Source organism: Phyllobates terribilis, unplaced genomic scaffold, assembly GCF_046119375.1.
Source record: "Phyllobates terribilis strain yellow unplaced genomic scaffold, ASM4611937v1 Scaffold_1__5_contigs__length_1240528914, whole genome shotgun sequence".
NCBI lineage: Eukaryota > Metazoa > Chordata > Amphibia > Anura > Dendrobatidae > Phyllobates > Phyllobates terribilis.
In genome coordinates this window covers 735,567,843-735,588,602 of record NW_027362761.1, presented here as the reverse complement: position 1 = coordinate 735,588,602, position 20,760 = coordinate 735,567,843, and positions in this window count along the sequence as shown.

The window sequence follows — 20,760 nt, the reverse complement described above, 5'->3', positions numbered from 1 at the left end:
GGCATCACCAAACACTCAAAATGTCCTTCCAGGCTGTTAAAAGCAGTCTTCCATTCATCTCCGTCCTTCACCCGCATCAAATTATATGCCTCACGAAGGTCAGTCTTGGAAAACCATTTAGCTCCGGTCAATTGGTTAAACATCCGGAATAAGTGGTAACAGGTAAGGATTGCGCACAGTGATCTTATTAATCTCCCAAAAATCCAGACATGGCCTAAGACCCCCATCCTTCTTTTTGACAAAAAAGAACCCAACCGCAACAGGAGACTTAGAGGGTCTTATGTGACCTACAGCTAAACTAGTCTGAAGGTACTCCTTCAAAGCCTCCCTCTCAAGAATTGTCAGATTAAACAACCGACTCTTAGGGAGCTTAGCATCAGGGACGAAGTCAATAGCGCAATCGTAATCTCCATGAGGTGGTAAAGCTTTCGACTCCACCTCCGAAAAAACCCTCCAAAAATCCTGAATGGGTTCAGGTAACTCCCCCTTCACAACAGCCGCAATGTGAACATTACAACACTTACCATAACACCCCTGACCCCAGGATCTTATGGAACCAGACAACCAGTCCAGCAAAGGATTATGCACTTTTAACCAGGGCAACCCCAGGACGACCGGGGAAGGCAACTTAGCAAGTACAAATAAGTCAATCTGCTCCTGATGTTCCATATTCATAGTAAGCGGAAACCCAGTGACCTTTCGAAGAATGCTCCCATGCTCCAGGGGAGTATTATCAATCGCCACCACAGGAAAAGGCGATTCAGAATCAAACTTCTACTTTTCAAGAAATTGTTGATCAAATTAAGTGCAGAACCACAATGCACCATAACCTGAAACTCAACCAAATGACCCTGACAGGTGGTATTACCAGGAAAAAACACCCCAGCAGAACGTAAAAACGCAATGCGAACGGGAGTGTTATTTCTACTGACCATTTTTTTTTTCTTTCTTTAAGCGAACCTCACATTGCTTTAAAAAATGATCAGCCTTACCGCAATACACGCACAGTCCCTCAGAGAACCTCAGAGAACCTCCTGTCCCTCTCCTTGGAACGGGATGACATTGCCCCGACCTGCATAGGTTCCCCAGTGTCGGCAGGAATATCGTGAGAAACAGAATCCAGCAGTACAGGAAACTTCTCCTCATTCTGTCTAGCCCTCAACCTTCTATCCACATGGATAGCTAACTGCATGGCAACTTGCAAAGTATCAGGTGCAGGGAATGCAATGAGCAAATCTTTAACCCTTTCACTCAAGCCTGCCAGAAGCTGAAACTTGAGTGCAAGGTTGTTCCACCTGACCTCCGCAGACCATCGTCTGAACAGGGTGCAATAACTCTCAGCATCAAGAGAACCCTGTTTGAGACATCTGAGTTCTGCCTCAGCTGAAGTAACCCGATCAGGATCATCATATAGCAAACCCATGGCATCAAAAAATGCCTCCACAGACCTCAAACAATGATCATCAGGAGACAGGAAAACGCCCAGATTGAGGTTCCTTATGCAATAGAGACCTAATAATCCCTACACGCTGTAGTTCACTCTCAGAAGATCTAGGTCTGAGCCGAAAATACAACAAATAAGCATTTTTAAATAAAAAAAAATCCTGTCGTTTCCCCGAGAAACACTCAGGTAATCCTACCTTAGGTTCTTCATAGCGTTCTGCAGGGTATTTACTCATGTACTGCTGAAGATCGGCAACCTCCAGAGTCAACCCTTGCAAGCATTGAACAAGCTCCTGGATGGTACTCATACTGAAGAAAATCCAGGAAGAGGAGAGGAGAAAAAAAAATAAAAAAATCTTTTTTTTTAAACGCGGCTGGACATACTATTATGTTCTGCAACTTAGAACTAAGGAATAGGAGGGAAAAGCTGTCCCTGCACTGAGACTCAGCTTAACCCTACACTGGAGTGGGTGCCCTATTCCTTATGAATAGCCCCACCGAAACTTCTGCACTGAACTCAAACGAAGACCTGTAGAAAGGGGAAAAGGGTCCCTAAAAGATCTAAGGACTGGGAGCAAAAGCAGGAGACCTCCTAACAGAAAAGTTAGTTGCAGAAATGAAGATTAAAGGGAACAAAACTGGTGGAACAAGAAGTCCCAGGAAAACAATTGTCCAAAGCACAAAGAACTAAACAAGGCTACTTAGCCAGAGCGCAAGCGTAACAACACTGATGTCCAGCGGGGAATGGGAGCCAGGTGCTGAGTAATAAAGAGTGCAGAGATCACGTGACCAAAAAACCCAGCACCAGAGGAAAAGACTAGAAGCCAGCAAAGCACAACAAAACAAGATGGCCGATAGTAAAACAAACTAGATTCTAACAGGTGGACTTTCCCGGTAACTGCGTCGTTGAGGGTGTAGCGTCTGTGTCTCTGCCTCCCGCCGGGCAGAGACGCCGTTCCCCTCACCTCCGCGGTCCCGGTCCGGTGTCCTCCAGCTCCCCCGCTCCTGCTGCTGCTGTTGCGCACATCGCGTGCAGCTTCCGGGGCACTGTGCTTAGGGCACACGCATGCTCCCTCCCTCTTAAAGGGGTCGCACGCACCGTTCTAAAGAGTCCCCGCCAATGGCCGGAGGACCACTCCTATATTAAGCACCTCCTCCATAATGGAGGTGCCTGTGCAAGGTTTTTGTTTGTGTGCTAACACTCTCCTCATCCCTCAGGTTCCAGTGCCCGCCAGCCTGTCTATCAGCCGTGCCTGCCAGCCTGTCTACCCGGATCACCTGTCAAGTCACCTGCCATGTCCACCTGCTTGCCAACCCGGATCAACCATCTGGCTACCTGCCGTGCCAGCCTGCTTGCCAACCCGGATCACCTGTCAGGCTACCTGCCATGCTCTCCCGCTCTACCTGTCAGCTTCAGCCATCTGACCCGTGGGAGTCGCCAGTTCTCACACAAGGTCGGTCCCAGAGTGGCACCTGGTCCACCTGCCCGGTCCCTCCTTTGTTCACGGAGTCGACTAAGCCACCGTGTGACCAGGGTCGGTCCTAGTAAGCACTTAGTTACGCCCCTCTGTTCCCTCCTTGCATCGCAGCACAGATGTTCCACCACCCGAATCCGCAACAGTTTGCACAGTCCATGGAACCCAGTGGCTCCCAGGCTCCTTCGCTCTCTGACCTGTACCAAGAGGTCTCTCGCCAGAGATCCTAACAGGATACTATCCTGTCCTATCTGCGGACAGTCAACTCCCACCTGGACGCGCTGTCCACCCCGACTGTGTCCACCTCTAACCGAGCGGAACCCGCTCTAGCGAAACCTCAACCCAGTGGCGCTGTAGCACCCAGCTTTGGACCCCGGCTCTCTGCGCCTCCACATTTTGGTGGTGATCCCGTCCTATGTCGGGGCTTCATAAATCAGTGCACACTGCACTTTGAACTCCTAGCACACCAGTTCACCTCTGACCGGGCCAAGGTGGCGTTCATCATGTCTCACCTCACCGGAGAGGCTTTGGCGTAGCTTAAACCTCTGTGGGAGAGAGGGGATCCTCTGGTGTCCGATCTTCAGGCTTTCCTCGCGGCCTTTCGTGGTGTTCGATGAGCCCGGACGAAAATCAGACACTACCAAATCATAGGCCGTATGATTGCCCCATCGACCTAATACCTGGTGCTTCACCTCCTCGCGGGCGAATCTACCCCTTGTCGCTGGCCGAGACCCGTGCCATATCTGAATACATTGAAGAAAATCTTGCTAGGGGATTTATCCAGAAATCCACCTCTCCGGCTGGAGCAGGATTCTTCTTCGTCAAGAAGAAGGACAGCTCTCTTCATCCTTGTATCGACTATAAGGGCCTAAACCAGATTACCATCAAGAATAAGTACCCCCTGCCTCTCATCTCGGAGCTGTTTGACCGCCTAAAGGGCGCAAAGGTCTTCACTAATCTCGACCTACATGGGGCGTATAATCTGGTCCGGATCCACCAGGGAGATGAGTGGAAGACTGCATTCAACACCCGGGATGGTCACTACGAGTACCGCGTGATGCCCTTCAGTCTCTGTAATGCTCCAACCGTCTTCCAGAAGTTGGTAAATGATATCTTTCGAGAACTCCTGTATTCCTGCGTGGTGGTGTACCTGGACAATATCTTGGTGTTCTCCCCTGATCTGTCGTCTCACTGGAGGGATGTTTTTCAGGTACTGCTGAGGCTCTGGAAGAATCGTCTGTATGCTAAGTACGAGAAATGCCTCTTTGAGTAGACCTCCCTGCCATTTCTGGGGTATATCATCTCGGAGACCGGACTGCGGATGGATCCCGAGAAGGTGTCTGCCGTCTTAAAGTGGCCCTAACCTGAGGGGTTGAAGGCTATTCAGCGGTTTCTGGGATTCGCTAACTATTACCGCCTCTTCATTCCTCATTTCTTCTCCCGGACAGCTCCCATCTCTGCTCTTACCTGCAAGGGAGCAAATCCCAGGGAGTGGTCTCCCGAGACAGAGAATGCCTTTATCTCTCTTAAACAAGCCTTCTCCTCCGCTCTTGTGCTATATCGTCCTGATGGCAATTAACAGTTCTTCCTGGAGGTTGATGCCTCTTCCTCCAGAGGCGGAGCAGTGCTCACCCAGAAATCCTCGTCCGGGAGAATGATGACCTGCGGCTTCTTCTCCAAACTCTTCTCTCCAGCCGAGCGTAATTACTCCATAGCAGATCGAGAACTGCTGGCCACCAAATTAGCGCTGAAGGAGTGGCGCTACTTGCTTGAGGGGGCTCTGCACCCAGTGGTCATCTACTATACACTGATCATAAAAACCTTGTGTATTTGCAGACCGCGCAGAGACTAAACCTGCGTCAGGCCACATGGTCTTTGTTCTTTGCTCGATTCTGCGTCAATCTCCATTACCACCCGGCAGACAAGAACATTAAAGCCGATGCTCTATCCCACTCTTTTCTGTCTTCCGACCTGGAGGAGGAGCCTCTACACATCATTGATCCCTCCAGAATAATGACTGCTGCTCCGTTTGACCTGTCTCATCTACCTCCTGGTAAGACCTTTGTAGCGGCTCAGGATCGGAAGAGGGTCTTACTCTGGGGCCATTCGTCCAAGCTGGCTGGCCATGCTGGCCAAAGGAAGACACTTCTGCTCATTGCCTGGCACTATTGGTGGCCCACCCTGTGCAAGGATGTTGCGGATTTTGTCGCGGCTTGTTCCTCTTGTGCCCATAACAAGATACCTAGGCACCTTCCAGCCGGTCGTCTCCTTCCTCTTCCCGTGCCTTCCGCTCCATGGCAACATATTGCAATGGATTTCATCACGGATCTTCTGGTATCGGGCGGTTGTACTGTCATTTGGGTGGTCACCAACCGCTTCTCCAAGATGGCTCACTTCATTCCTCTGCCTGGTCTAGCGTCTGCTCCTGTGCTGGTTAAGGACTTTATCCGTCACTTCTTCTGTCTCCATGGCTTACCCCTCCACATTTTGGAGAGCCACATGCAAGCTGCTGGATCTCTCTTTGGATTTCTCTTCTGCCTATCATCCTCAGTCCAATGGTCAAATGGAACGTATCAATCAGATCCTTACCAGCTTTCTTCGGTACTTTGTCAACGCTCACCATAGCGATTGGGTTGAGCTCCTGCCCTGGGCCGAGTTCTCCTGTAACAACCATGTGAGTGAGTCCTCTGCTAAGTCTCAGTTTTTTGTGGTCTACGGTCAACACCCACGGATTTCGTTTCCCGTCTCCGCTTCAGTGGATAATCCTGCCGCGGAGTCTCTCGTCAGTGAATTTTCCGCTGTGCCCGCCAGCCTGTCTGTCAGCCGTGCCCGCCTGCCTGTCTCCCTGGATCACCTGTCAGGTCACCTGCCGTGTCCGCCTGCTTGCCAACCCGGATCACCTGTCAGGCTATCTTCCGTGCTCTCCCGCTGTACCTGTCAGCTTTAGCCATCTGACCCGTGGGAGTCGCCAGCTCTCACACAAGGTCGGTCCCAGAGTGGCATCTGGTCCATCTGCCCGGTCCCTCCTTGGTTCACGGAGTCGACTAAGCCGCCGTGCAACCAGAGTCTGTCCGAATAGGTACTTAGTTACTCCCCTCTGGTCCCTCCTTGCATCAAAGCACAGAGGTTCCACCACCCGGATATGCAACAGAGGGCACAGCTAATGTTTTGGGACACGTGCTCGTGTAATGTGGGGACACCGGGAGAACTAGTGGGGGCTGGGGACCGAGTACCGAGGGACGGCCGCCGCCATCAGGTTGCGGAATGCAGCGTCCAGATGTTACAGCATAGTGGATGGGATTTCTAGAAATCCCATGTCCACTATGTGTGAATCTGAGGCTGCTGATCACCTGTGGACACTGACATGCAGCGCGTCTTTCAGGACCGTAGCATGTCAAATTCTCTTGCGGAGTCGCTAGTCTGCGCAACAGAAATTTGACCACTAGAAAGTATTTAATACGGTAAATATGCATGGTTCAGTGAACACATCTGGATTTACCTGCATTTAATAGAATGCAACATTTTGGACGCAGAAAAAATTTGCGTCCAAAGCGCTGACTGACTGAGCATAATCAGAGGTAACGGTCACAATGTAAGTGTATGATAGCCACGTTCTAGCCTTGTTGTGGCTGTCATAGACTTACATATACTTGTGAGTTGTCGATAATTCAATAACTGATGGAGACTGCATTGAAAATCAAACAAATTTACGTTCATTATGGAAACAGAACAATTTTTGGAAAAAATGTTAGAAATAAGAAATTATTTTCTTGATTATCTTCTTTTTTTCATTGGGGATCAGATCTTCTCTGCTGCTCAGGCTGACCACCAACATAGGAGTATTGCCAGTGCACGGCACCTTCAGGACTCATAAAATACTCAGCGAAGGTTTCTCGTACCCAGGCACCAGAGATGGATTGCCTTCCCTGAGCCAAGCTGACCACTGGAATTAATTCTGACAGCTGTGACTCCTCATCTAGCTCAGTGTTGTATTCACAAGCATAGTTGTGGAGTAAACAGCATGCCTTAATTACAGTGTCAACGGTCTCTGGATCCAACTGGATGGCTGAGTGAAAGATCTTCCACTGACTACACATGATTCCGAACGTGCATTCCACATATCTGCGTGCACGACTCAGCTGATAATTAAAAATCCTCCGCCGGGCATTCAGTGCCCTTCGTGGGTATGGGCGCAGCATGTTGGTCATTAAGGGAAATGCCTCATCCGATACCATCACAAAGGGAACTGGATGTGTGGAACCGGCAAAGGTCTTGGGGCTGGGAGCGTTCCGCCATCTTGAAGAATTTGCAGCCCAATCTGTGATGATTGTAACACCTGAGAGTCCCCAGTACTGCCATAAGCACCAACGTCAATGGCAACAAATTTGTAATGTGCATCAGCCACCGCCATCAGGAACACAGAAAAATACTTCTTATAATTAATGAAGTGTGATCCTGATCGTGGTGGCTGCTGAACACTCAAATGTTTGCCATCAACAGCACCTATGCAGTTGGGAAAATTGGCCACAGTTTGAAAGCCTGCTGCAACCTGTAGCCAAGTCTCCTCGGTTGGGGAAGACATCACAATGGGCTGCAACTTCTGCAAGTCACATGTGCACCTCACAATTTGGGAAATGGTGGATTTACCAACCATAAATTGGAGGTTCAGTGATGTATAGCTCTCTCCTGTGGCCAGAAATCTGCAAAGGAAAAAAATAAGATGATTAGAAACGCCAAAAAACGGAATACAAGACACCATTGTTGCATTAAGGCCACAGCCCCACTATCAGTATTCGGTCAGTATTTTGTCTCAGGAGTGGAAGCCAAAACCAGGAGTGGGTGATAAATGCAGAATTGGTGACTTGTTTCTATTAACTTTTCTCTGATTGTTCCTCACCTGGTTTTGGCTCCCACTCCTGAGAAAAAATGCTGACTGAATACTGATAGTGGGACCCTGGCCTAAAAGCATATGTGGATCACATATATTTTTAATAAAAATCACAAAAAAGAAACATACACATGAAATGACTGATAAAGTGTTCAGATGCAGGTAATGGCTGCATTTAAATGCAGCTGACAAACTGTGACATCAGGATTTAACATGTGGCGGCTGGAAGCGCATTCTTGTAGACAAGCATTGGTGCATCCATGATGTAATGACGTGGCACCAGTGCTTTGCCAAAACAGTATTGACGTCGCATGATGACCCCTGCTGCTGTCATGAACACCCTATTCTGAACAGCGGCCCGTGGCCACTATTCAAAGGAGACGCTCAATTCTGTTGTTCAGAACACAGCTTTTGCCACATTTAAAAAAAAATTGGATATCACTGCATTGACAAATACCTGATCAGCCAAAAAAAAAAAAAAGTAGTGATAAAATATATATATAGAAATATTTTTATTTTTACTTGCCGCAAGGTGATGAGCAGTCTTTCCTCAGCAGAGATGGCCCTTCTCATGACTGTCACTGTAGTCCAGCTGGGGTGATAGCAGATTCAGCAGCCGGTCAAACGCATGGATGGGAATGCGACAAAGTTGCAGAAATTTATCCGGATATCTGGAAAAAAAAAAAAACATTAGGTACACACAGATGACAATATACTTTTTTTCACATATGATAACTATATGAAACTCACAGGACATTTCTGCTTCAAATCCTGACTGTGCGCACATAGCCTTAAAATGTTTCCCATTTCTACACAAAGCCCATTAGCTCTGGTCTTGCCACTATTGCCAGAAAATGATAGCAAAATTCTACACCAACTCTTAGCTGGTGTAGAATTCAGATTGTATTGCATAAGCAGGTGTGAGTTAGGTTACGTTTGTTGATTTTGGTTACCTTACTGAATGGCCAACTTGATGAATTGGCCGATAATTCACCAAAGCTTTTAAGTCACAAAAGTGGCATATAAGCTTTGAAAAGTCACACATTTTTTGAGCATTGTGGAGTTGCGAAAACTTTTGCAACTTTTGACTTTTTTCACTTCACTTTGGATAAGCCAAAAAAGAAAAACCCGTAAGGTAAATAAAAGACGTGGGGTCCACTTATCAAATAATCAACCAGAGCAAAACAAAAGAAACCCCCTTAAAAATTAAAAAAGTGTCAATAACAATGTAAATAGACAAACCCTATTAAAAAGTTTAGGGGAAGAAATTGGAGGAGATAACGAGGTATATATAGATCCAACAAGCATGCTGACCTGAGGCAGTCCCTGATTAACTGACACCCTGCCTGACAGTGGAGGTTGACACCCTAAAGATTCAACATGGCTACATCTGTTTGTCCTCCTATGCATATACAGTTCATAATTAATTTTATTGGTGTGGTGTCTTTCATCTACAAAATATGACAGAATTTAAAGTATTTTTTTCTTTGTAAAGGCAAGATATTATATTCTGTGACATCACAGTCATCTGCAGCTATAAGCCAAACATCTATGAAGATAATCAAGGGAACCTTTCCTTATGGCATCCCCTAGTACTTATGGCCATGTGGTATAGTTACTCATAAATAATTAATGCTTGTAACTTTATGGGAAATTGTCATAGCTGTGACATTTTGACAGCATTGTTTTTAACAGAGTTGGATACAGCCTGGAATAAATGATTCCTGACAATCGGTTAGTGCTAACCACATCCACTGAAAGAAACTTTGCCTCTGGGTAGTTGCCCTCTTGTTTTCCATTACCAGCTTCACCATTTCATTTCATATAGGAAAAATAGAAATACATGAAAACAGCATTATCTCCTTCTAAGCAGAATGGAATTGCTGCTTTAATACTGAAAAAAATGTTTACTAAATTCCAAAAGCTGTGTAAATATTTAGAAACAAATGTTCATCTTTTAGCATCATCCATGCCAAGGGAAGCAATTTTACCAGCTGCTTAATGATGCTCCTTGGGCAGGCATGCCAGCCTAACACTGACAGTCATAAGACAATATACCGCATGCGTCTTGTACGCCTTCCAGCATAACAGCTCCAGTAATGTCTGGAGTTCAGATCAAAATCCTTCCTTCTGTATACAAAGATTTAGCCTTGTTTATTCTGCTAAGCTTTTCTCTCCTGATACTTTTAAAGGTGTGATATGACTAAATACCTGTTTTTGTAAGCTAGAGGATTGGTGAACCATTTCCCTAGATCATATTCACAAGACACTTCAATAAATCATAACACTTTATGATAACTACTCGGTAGATCGCTGAAACCAAATTCTGATTCATAGATTTATTTTAAGATTCGAAAGAATCTAAGATTCTATTCTAAGATTATAAAGTAGCAAGAGAAGATGAGATGGGATTATGATCATGAATGGCAATATTATTCAATACGCCCTAAATTTCCTGTTATAAGAATAGTGCAATTAGTGTATATTGGGCACTAGAGAAATCTGTAACCAGCTTCTGCCATGCATGTTTTTCTATGTAACCATTTAAAAAAAAAAAGTAAACTCAATGTATAGCAGAAACATATTGAATCTTGGGGACCAAAACCATGATTTAGATTAAAGCTGTATTTCACATTCTTTACTGTATATATTTCTGGCTTTAGCAAAGCTGCCAATTATCTTAAAATTCTACATCTACAGTATATTAGTCTTATATATTGTCTGTAAATAATGTAATAATATGTAGAATTAACCCCTTCACCCCCAAGCCTGTTTTCACCTGCATGACCAGGTCAAATTTTACAATTCTGACTATCAGCATCAATTTATGCAGTAATAACTTTGGAACGCTTCAATGGATCCCACTGATTCTGAGAATGTTTTTTGTGACATATTGTAGTTCATCATAGTGGTAAAATTTCTTCAATATGAGGCGTTTATTTGTGGAAAAAAAAATGAAATTTGGTGAAAATTTTGCAATTTTCTAATTTTTATGCCCTTAAATCAGAGAGTTATGTTACACAAAATAGTTACTAAATAACATTTCCCACATGTCTACTTTACATAAGCACAATATTTTAAACTACATTTTTTTGTTAGGACGTTATAAGGGTTAAAACTTGACCAGCGATTTCTCATTTTTCCAACAAAATTTACAAAACCATTTTTTTTAGGAACAACATCACATTTGAAGTGACTTTGAGGGGTCTATATGACAGAAAATACCCAAAAGTGACCCCATTCTAAAAACTGCACCCCTCAAGATGCTCAAAACCACATTCAAGAAGTTTATTAACCCTTCAGGTGCTTTACAGGAATTTTTTGAATGTGCAAAAATTGAACATTCAACTTTTTTCACAAAAAATGTACTTTAGACCCAAAATTTTTTATTTGTTGAAAGGTTAACAGGAAAAACTGGACCCCAAAATTTGCTGTGCAATTTCTTCTGAGTATGCCAATACCCTATATGAGGGGGGAAAACTGTTTGAGCGCACGCCAGGGCTCGGAAGGGAAGAAGCGCCATTTGACTTTTTGAATGTCAAATTTTCTGAAATAATTAGCGGACGCCATGTCTCGTTTGAAAAGCCCCTGATGTGCCTAAACAGTGGAAACCGCCCACAAATGACACTATTTTGGAAACTAGACACCTCATGGAACTTATCTAGATGGTGGTGAGCACCTTGAACCCCCAGGTGATTCACAGAAGTTTATAACATTGACCCATGAAAAATAAAAAAAAAAAATCAAATTTTTCCCACAAAAATGATTTTTTTAAGCCCGAAATCTTGCATTTTCATAAGGATAACAGGGAAAATTGCACCATACAATTTGTTGTACAATTTCAGAATACTGGGAGGATAGCGGATCAGAGCAAAAGCGGTTAAACAGATGGATGGTAAGAACAAGGTCCAAGGTCAGGCAACAGAAGATCAATCCACAGGACACAAGGCACAGAGAAACAAACCTCACACAAGCTGAATGTACATCTGGCAGAGGTCTGGGAGAAACAGCCCAGTTAAGTGTCCTGGCAGTCACCTGGGATAATGAACACCTGGAGATAGACAGCGCCCACCAGTCTCAGATTGGACAACCAAGCTGTCAATCAACACACGGACAGCTTCAGCACACCTCTGTACCATTAGGAGTACAATTGGCTTACAAAGAAGAAAATTATTTATTAATCAATAGGTATACAGTGCCAAGTTTTAAATATAATCAGCAAAAGGGGATAAAAAAAGTGCAAAGTGCCTAACAAAGCCGCCAAGATGTGATGCGTCCCATCCCAGATTTGAAAAAATCACTAGGGTCATCAAGGAGCCCACATACATAGTCAGGGATGCAAATATAGAGTGCTCCTATCAAGGTTGCGTCGCACGCACCACTATAGTAGTGACCTGAGCAGATATGAAAAGGACTCAACTTGCCATGTGGCAAAATGTAAGTACTCATCACAGGGACAAGACCCAGCTGGATGAAAGCGCAAATGGGGGGGGGGACCACAAGGTAGCAGGTGCACCTCGACGCGCGTTTCGCTGTCACAAGGCATCTTTCTCAAGAGGAAGTGTGCATTAGAGTTTGTAGGACTTTTTTAAATATGCCCCATATTGGTCATGTGGCCAGATCATGTGACCAAAAGATCTCAAGGGTGAGCAAGCAGGAGCTGCGGTGACGCATGCACGGCGGTGCCGACACCCCGCACGTGGATCCCGGCAGTCACATCCTGCAGCGCGTCATCCAAAGCACCATGGTGCCTGGAGTCAGTGCAGGGAGGATACTGACAGCCTGATCAACGCCCGGGACCGGGAAGCCGCGGCGCATGCACGCAGCGGTCACTGCACCTCATCTCTACTCCCTGATCCATAAAGCCCAGTCATTGGCTCCTCCTGCTACTCCAGAATCAAAATTATTTGTGCCTGTGTATCTAAGATTTCCTGTGTTACAAGAATTTCATGATTCCGTCTTGAGTGGTCATCCTGGGGTTACTGCTACACGTAAAGCCATTGCTAGACTTTTTTGATGGCCATCCATGTATAATGATATCAAAGATTTTGTATCTGTTTGTGAAGTCTGCGCATGCACTAAAGTCAGTCATAGCCGACCGGCCGGAGAATTGGCTCCATTGCCAATTCCAGATAGACCATGCACTCATTTGTTCATGGATTTCATCACGGATTTGCCTCTGTCTGGTGGGAAAACTGCTATCTGGGTGGTAGTTGAATGATTCAGCCAGAAAGCTCATTTTGTTTCTTTCTCAGGATTACCTAATGCAGAGACACTCACTCTCCAAGTTGTTTATTTCTCATATTACAGTCAGGGATGAGTGGAAGTGGGTAAATATTTTTAACCGTGATTTTGTTTTGTTCTTGGAAATCGAGACAAGGACGGAGACCCCCATCTTTCTTTTTTACAAAGAAAAATCCAGCAGCTACCGGAGAAGAGGAAGGACGGATATAGCCTTCCGTAAACTTTCGTTAACTTGTTAAGGGCGAAGATTTGAATGGGTCTTTTTACATTAACTGTCCCTAACCCTAACTTCAGAACCAGCCCCTTATCAATAAAGTTAACAGCAGACCCACAGTCATAGACGCCAATGTTGATAACACCTGGTTCTCAAAGGATAACACCGTATTGATCAGTACTTTATTAGATGAAGAAAAAGATACCTGGGAGTCGGGGTGACCTCCATGGCCATCACCCAGACTCAGACATTCTCCCAACGGTTTGCTAGCCTGAGGACAAGTTGGGTAATTCTTGAGGAAATGTCCAGAGAGGCCACAGTACACACAGAGTCCGAGATATTATCTGCGTCTTTTCTCCACAACACGAAGTCTGGCAACTCTAACCTCCAATTGCTCCACCTCCGATAAATGGACCTGTTCTGGGGAAGTACAACGAGCAGCCTGGTGTTCACCACGTCTCTCATGGATTCTGCAGTCCATTCATATGGCCTGGGTTATGGCCACCACCACAGAAAAAGGGGCGTCATGAAGGACTAGAGCATCCTTAAGAGTTTCTGAAAAGTCTTTGTGTGACTGGCACCTGAGAGCTGCATCATTCCACAGAACTACAGTGGACCACTGCCGGAACTCATTATAGTAGTCCTCAGCGCAGTAGGGACATGATTATTCCCACTCACCCCTGACGATTGGGCAGGGCCGCCATCAGGACATTACTGCCCTTACTGGCGTATGGGGCCCTGGAGGATAGCAGATCAGTGCAAAAGGGGTTAAATGGGCGGATGGTCAGAGCAAGGTCCAAGGTCAGGCAACAGAACACAAGGCACAGAGAAACAAACCTCACACAAGCTGAATGTACGTCTAGCAGAGGTCTGGGAGAAACAGCCCAGTTACCTGGGATAATGAACACCTGGAGATATCCAGTGCCCCCAGTCTCAGATTGGACAGCCAAGCTGTTAATCAAAGTACTGACAGCTTCAGCATGCCCCTGTACCAGATTGGATGGCTGAGCTGTCAGTAACTGCATCCCAGACACAATGAGGGGTGGAACCGTGACAACACCATTCTAGAAACTAAGCTCAGAAGGGAAGAATCACCATATTGGAGTTCAGATTTTGCTGGTCTGGTTTGAGGGTCCAATGACACATTGGCTGAGCCCCTGAGGTGCCAAAACAGCAGAACCCCCCATAAGTGACCCCATTTTACAATCTACACTTCTTAATGAATTCGTCTAGAATTGCAGAGATCATATTGACATCACAAGTGGGTCACAGCATTTTATACCATTAGGCAGTGAAGAAAAAATAATTACATTTTTACCATCAAAATTTTGTTTTTGCCCCACATTTTACATTTTCACACTGAGAAATGAGTAAACATTCTGGAAATTCTACCCCTTTGGGAATTTATCTACAGATGTAGTGACGATTTTGACTTCATGGTTGTTTTCAACAAACAAGCAGCAGTGGATGTTGCTGAGTGAAAATTGCAAACTGCCGTTGAAGTGACCAGCACTTTGTAGTGACCAGTACGTTGCAGTGACCAGTACGTTGTAGAGACCAGTACACTGTAGTGACCAGTACGTTGTGCCCAGCTCGTGCTTCTGGAGACATGGACCCCGTAAATTAGATGGGCTCTCGTCGCTATAGAAATGCCAAACATGTGGACGCTATCTGTGGTTTAGGCACACTGGGGCTCAGGAGTAAGGGAGCATTTGGATTTGGGAGTGCAGAATTTGCTGACTTTGTTTTGGGGACGAGGAGGCATTTCGCTTTACCAGAGCCTCTGTACTATCAGTAACGTAAAAACCCCTTATATTTCCATTAACAGATGACGGACCTGAGTGGGGACTTGCTTTTTTTGTGGATTGAGTTGAAGCTTTTATTGGGAACATTTTACATAACATTTGGGATCACATTTATCCGGCGCTCTATGCTAAGCACTTATATCAGGGTTTCCATTTAAAACTCCGAGTGACGTGATTCAGATGAAACCCTTGAGGGATTTACTATAATGAGGCAGCAGAGTTACTCTGGACTCCATCTGGCCTCTGTTCAGTGTTGTCCTTCTTTTCAGAAGTGCACAAAACTGTGGCCAACAGCACTTTTATGCACGCCTAAAATGATGGACACCGCCAGATCACAGGTCAGACGACGTCCACAGTGCCTCCATCTGCCTCATTATAGGGAATCTTTCGCTGGGGGTTCTATCTGAATCACATATTTCAGAGATTTACGCAGAATGAACAAATCATTAGCAGGTGAAGAATTGGTGTTATTTTACTTTTTGAGCCGTTCCTCATGCGGTGTAAGTGATTTGATGACTTTATTCTTCGGGTCGGTGCGATTACAGCGATACCAGATTTATAGTGTTTTTTAATGTTTGGCTGCAGTCACACACTAAAAGATTCCTTTTTTTGCAAAACCTTGCATCGCCATTATTTAAGAGCTATAATTTTTCCATATTTCAGTCGACAGCATCATGTGAGGGTTTGTTCTTTGCAGGACAAGTTAACGTTTTTATTGGTACCATTTTTGGGCACATGACATCTTTTGATCGCTTTCTATTCTGATTTTTGGGAGGCTGAATGAACAAAAAACAGCAATTCAGGAATTGTTTTTTGAGGGTTTTTTTATGTCGTTCCGCGTGTGGTAAAATGGATAAGGCAGCTTTATTCTTCGGGATACCGCATTTATATAATTTTTTTTTGTTTTGGTGCTTTTACACAAAAAACCTATTTTATAGAAAAAATAATTATTTTTGCATTGCTTTATTCTGAGAGCTGAAACTTTTTGATTTTCCCGCTGATAGAGCATTACAGCTGCTTGTTTTATGCAGGACTAGATGATGTTTTCAATGATATTTGTATTTGCATTCGTAATTTCACTGTTTTGCTCCTAAAAATCTAAATTTTTATTATTTTATTAGTATTTTGTAAATCCACCTCTGGCTTTCAACACTGAATCCTTCTGGGCATGCTCTCGATCAGATTCAAGCATGCTTCGACCAAAATCTGATCCCAGGTCTCTTCTACACATTCCCATAATTGGTGCATACTGGATGACTCATTTGGGTATGTATACAGTTTTTTCTTCAACTCTACCCACAAGTGTTTGATTGGGTTGAGGTCTGGGGACTGTGGAGGCCTATCCAGCACTTCTATTTCATTGTCATTAAACCAATTCTTTGCCAATCTCGACGTATGCTTCGAATCATTGTCCTGCTGGAACACTATATCGTCCTTTTTCAGGATGAAGTAACTTGTCTTGTAGGATGCTCACATATAGCTCAGCATTGAGACCTACATCGATCTTGGTCAAATATCCAACACCTTTGGCTGTGAAACAACTCAATATCATCAGGCTTCCTCCACCAAACTTGACAGTTCCTTCAATTTCTTTATCAGTTAGCCCCTTTTTCCCTTGTTTCTTCCAGACCCATTTGCACCCATCAGAGCCTAGTCTATTGACTTTCGTCTCATTGTTCCAAATCACATATTTACAATCTTCTACTGTCTACTTTACGTACTTTTTTGAAAACTCGAGCCAATGCTTCTTATGACGATATTGAAGTTGAGGCTTCTTCACCTTTTTTCGAGCCACCATTCCAGACTTGTGTAACATAATAGAAAGTCAGTGATAGAACTCTATTCTTGCAGTGGTCATTGCATGTATCACCTGAATGATGTGGCCACACTAGACTTTTATATGAGTACCACAATAACTGGTTGCAGCAATGACTTAGGGTAAATTTACCTTTTTGAGATCTATATTATATTCGGGTACAGGGGCAGGCTGGGCCGGGTGGCAGAGGGGCAATTGCCCCCAGGCTGGTCCACTAGCAGTGGTTTTGGGCCGCCTGGCCATCAGCCATCACCTCGGCCGGGTGGCCCAAACTGTGCCAACCTGACGGAAATACTGCCGCTGCCACTCTCCGCTGCACGCGCCTTCCAACAGGGAGCGTGGCCTGCTGGGAGAGCGCGCAGCCTGCTGGGAGGGCACGCACAGAGAAGAGTGGCCACGGCACTGGTGAAAGGGGGATGGCTCATGGGCCCACAGGTAAGTAGGGATCAGCGTTGGAATGGCTGAGGTGAGTATTTATTTATTTTTTTAATATGGGGCCATTATAGTGTGAGGAGCACTATGATGGGCCATATATACAGTACGGAGCACTATGTGGGGCCAAATATACAGTACGGAGCACTATGCGGGGCCATGTATACAGTACGAAGCACTATGCAGGGCTTTATATACAGTACGGAGCACTATGCGGGGCCTTGTATACAGTACAAAGAACTATGCCGGGCCGTGTATACAGTATGGAGCACTATGTGGGTCTGTATATACAGTACAGAGCACTATGCGGGGCCATGTATACAGTACGGAGCACTATGTAGGGCCATATATACAGTACGGAGCACTATGCGGGGCTGTGTATACAGTACGGAGCACTGTGCGGGGCCATTATACAGTACGTAGCACTATGTGGGGCCATTATACAGTACGGAGCACTATGTGGAGCCATTATACAGTACGTAACACTATGCGGGCCATATATACAGTACGGAGCACTATGCGGGGCCATGTATATAGTACGGAGCACTATGCAGGGCCACTATTCTGTATGGAGGACTATGCGGGGCCATTATTCTGTATGGAGGACTATGAGGGACCCATTATTCTGTATGGAGGACCATGTCGGGCCATTATACTGTACGGAGGACTATGTGGGGCCATTAAACTGTATAGAGGACTATGTGGGGCTCTGTATACTATGTGGAGTACTATGTGGGGCCCTGTATACTGTATGGAGGACTATGTGGGGTCATTATACTGTATAGAGGACTATGTGGGCCCATTATACTGTATCGAGGACTATGTGGGGCCCTGTATACTGTATAGAGGACTATGTGGGGTCATTATTCTGTATGGAGGACTATGCGGGCCCATTATATTGATGGAATACTATGTGGGCCCATTATACTGTATGGAGGACTATGTGGGCCAATTATACTGTATGGAGTACTATGTGGGGCCCTGTATACTGTATGGAGGACTATGTGGGGCCATTATACTGAATAGAGGAGTATGTGGGGCCATTATACTGTATGGAGGACTATGTGGGGCCATTATTCTGTATGGAGGACTATGTGGGGCCATTATGCTGTATGGAGGACTATGCGGGGCCCTGTATACTGTATGGAGGACTATGCAGGGCCCTGTATACTGTATGGAGGACTATGCAGGGCCCTGTATACTGTATGGAGGACTATGCGGGGCCATTATACTGTATAGAGGACTATGTGGGGCCATTATTCTGTATGGAGGACTATGTGGGGCCCATTATTCTGTATGGAGGACTATGTGGGGCCCATTATTCTGTATGGAGGACTATGTGGGGCCCATTATACTGTATGGAGGACTATGTGGAGCCATTATACTGTATAGACGACTATGTAGGGCCATTATTCTGTATAGAGGACTATGTGGGGCCATTATACTGTATGGAGGACTATGTGGGGCCATTATACTGTATAGAGGACTATGTGGGACCCATTACACTGTATGGAGTAAAATGTAGGGGCATTATACTGTATAGAGGACTATGTAGGGCCATTATACTGTATGGAGGACTGTGTGGGAACCATTATACTGTATGGAGGACTCATTGTGGCCATTATACTGTATGGAGGACTATGTGGGGCCCATTTTACTTTATGGAAGACTATGTGGGGCCCTGTATACTGTTTGGAGGATTATGTGGGGCCATTATTCTGTATGGAGTACTCTTTGTGGCCATTATACTGTATGAAGGGCTGTGTGGGGATTACAGTTGGAGAATCATACTGTGATGGGGTCACCATTCTTTGTTGGGGTGATTGAGGGAGAGGGGTACAGTAGGGTCCTCATACTGTGAGTGTGGAGGAATTCACTGTGGGGATATCATACTGTGTTTGGGGGCAATTTTGTTTGCATCATACGTTATTATTAGTGTTGAGCGAGCACTAAAATGCTCGGGTGCTCGAAGCTCGGGCCGAGCTCGCCGTGATACTCGGGTGCTCGACCCAAGCAAAGAACCCAATGCTAGTCTATGGGAGACCCGAGCATTTTTGCGGCGGCACCCCCGGCAGTCTGTAGAAAGCCTAAAAAGTGCCCAAAACGATAGTGACAGTGCTCAAAAGACATGGGGACAGCATGGGCATCGACCCAGGAAGCATTTCTGCCCCCCAGGTCACTGCTGTCAACAATGTGGTCAGAGGTATTAAGCCATTTTATGGGGTCACAAGAAAACGTTCAAAAACGAAACTGAAAGTGCTTTCCTGTGAAATATGTTAAGGAACTTCCTTTCCAGGGTAAAGACTTATGTATAAGGTAAAATAAATAACTAAAAACAAAAATACTCCTCCACACCTTGGGCTATGTTCACAAGTAGCATTTTATATGCGTTTTTGCACTTCTGTATTGCTTTCAACCGTGACAAATGCATTCACTGGGAAATGTCATTTTAACATTTTACAATCTTATCTGGCCATGTGCTGTGTGACACATGCATACAGTGCTGAAAAGACATGGGAACAGCATGGGGAAGACCCCTGGAAGCATCTCTGACACCCAGGTCATTGCCTAAAAGTGTGCCCATCAGAAGTGATCTTTGCCGCATCATAAGATGTAGACCTGCAACTATCCCCGTGCAAGTCCTTCTCCCACAGCAGAGTTCAATTGTACCTCCCCCATTCCTTGCAATGCAAGCGCAAGTATGCAGCCTGCCACCCACCCACCCCGAGGCTGCAATACCATACTGCTTGCTTGCTTGCACTTGAAATTGGGCCTTTTAGGCATGTGGAGGCAGACGCCGGCCAACATGTCATGGCTGCGTCGGCAGCCTGGTATCCATACTCAGTCCCCAGCCGCCCGGCGGCCGGGTGTCCACACACGGTCCCCAGCTGCCTGGGGCGGCCGGGTGCCCATAAACGGTCCCCAGCCGCCCCTATTTCTCTGCTGTACTTCCCCCACACATTTCTTAGCCTGGCTTCCTCCGGTGGGCCCTGGCTTCTCCATCAGGGGAGTTGAGAGTGCCAAGGTGAGGAGCATGATGATGATAGAAGTTAGCATCTGCTTTGTTTTCTTGGAATGCAAGCGTAAGTGTGCAGCCTGCCACCCACCCACCCCCAGGCTGCAATATCATACTGCTAGCTTGCTTTCACTTCAAATTGGGCCTTTTAGGCATGTGGAGGCGGAATCTGGCCACCCCGTCATGGCTGCGTTGGTGGCCTGGTATCCATACTAAGTCCCCAGCCGCCCGGCGGCCGGGTGTCCACACTCGGTCCCCAGCCGCCAGGGGGCGGCCGGGTGTCCATAAACGGTCCCCAGCCGCCCCTATTTGAAGGACAGCCTAACCACAAACACGTGGACAAGTGAATGTGGCCAGGGATGGTCCATCTCACGCCTTCACACTGGGTTAATATTGTGGAAGCCGGGACACAGTTGGACACTGGGAT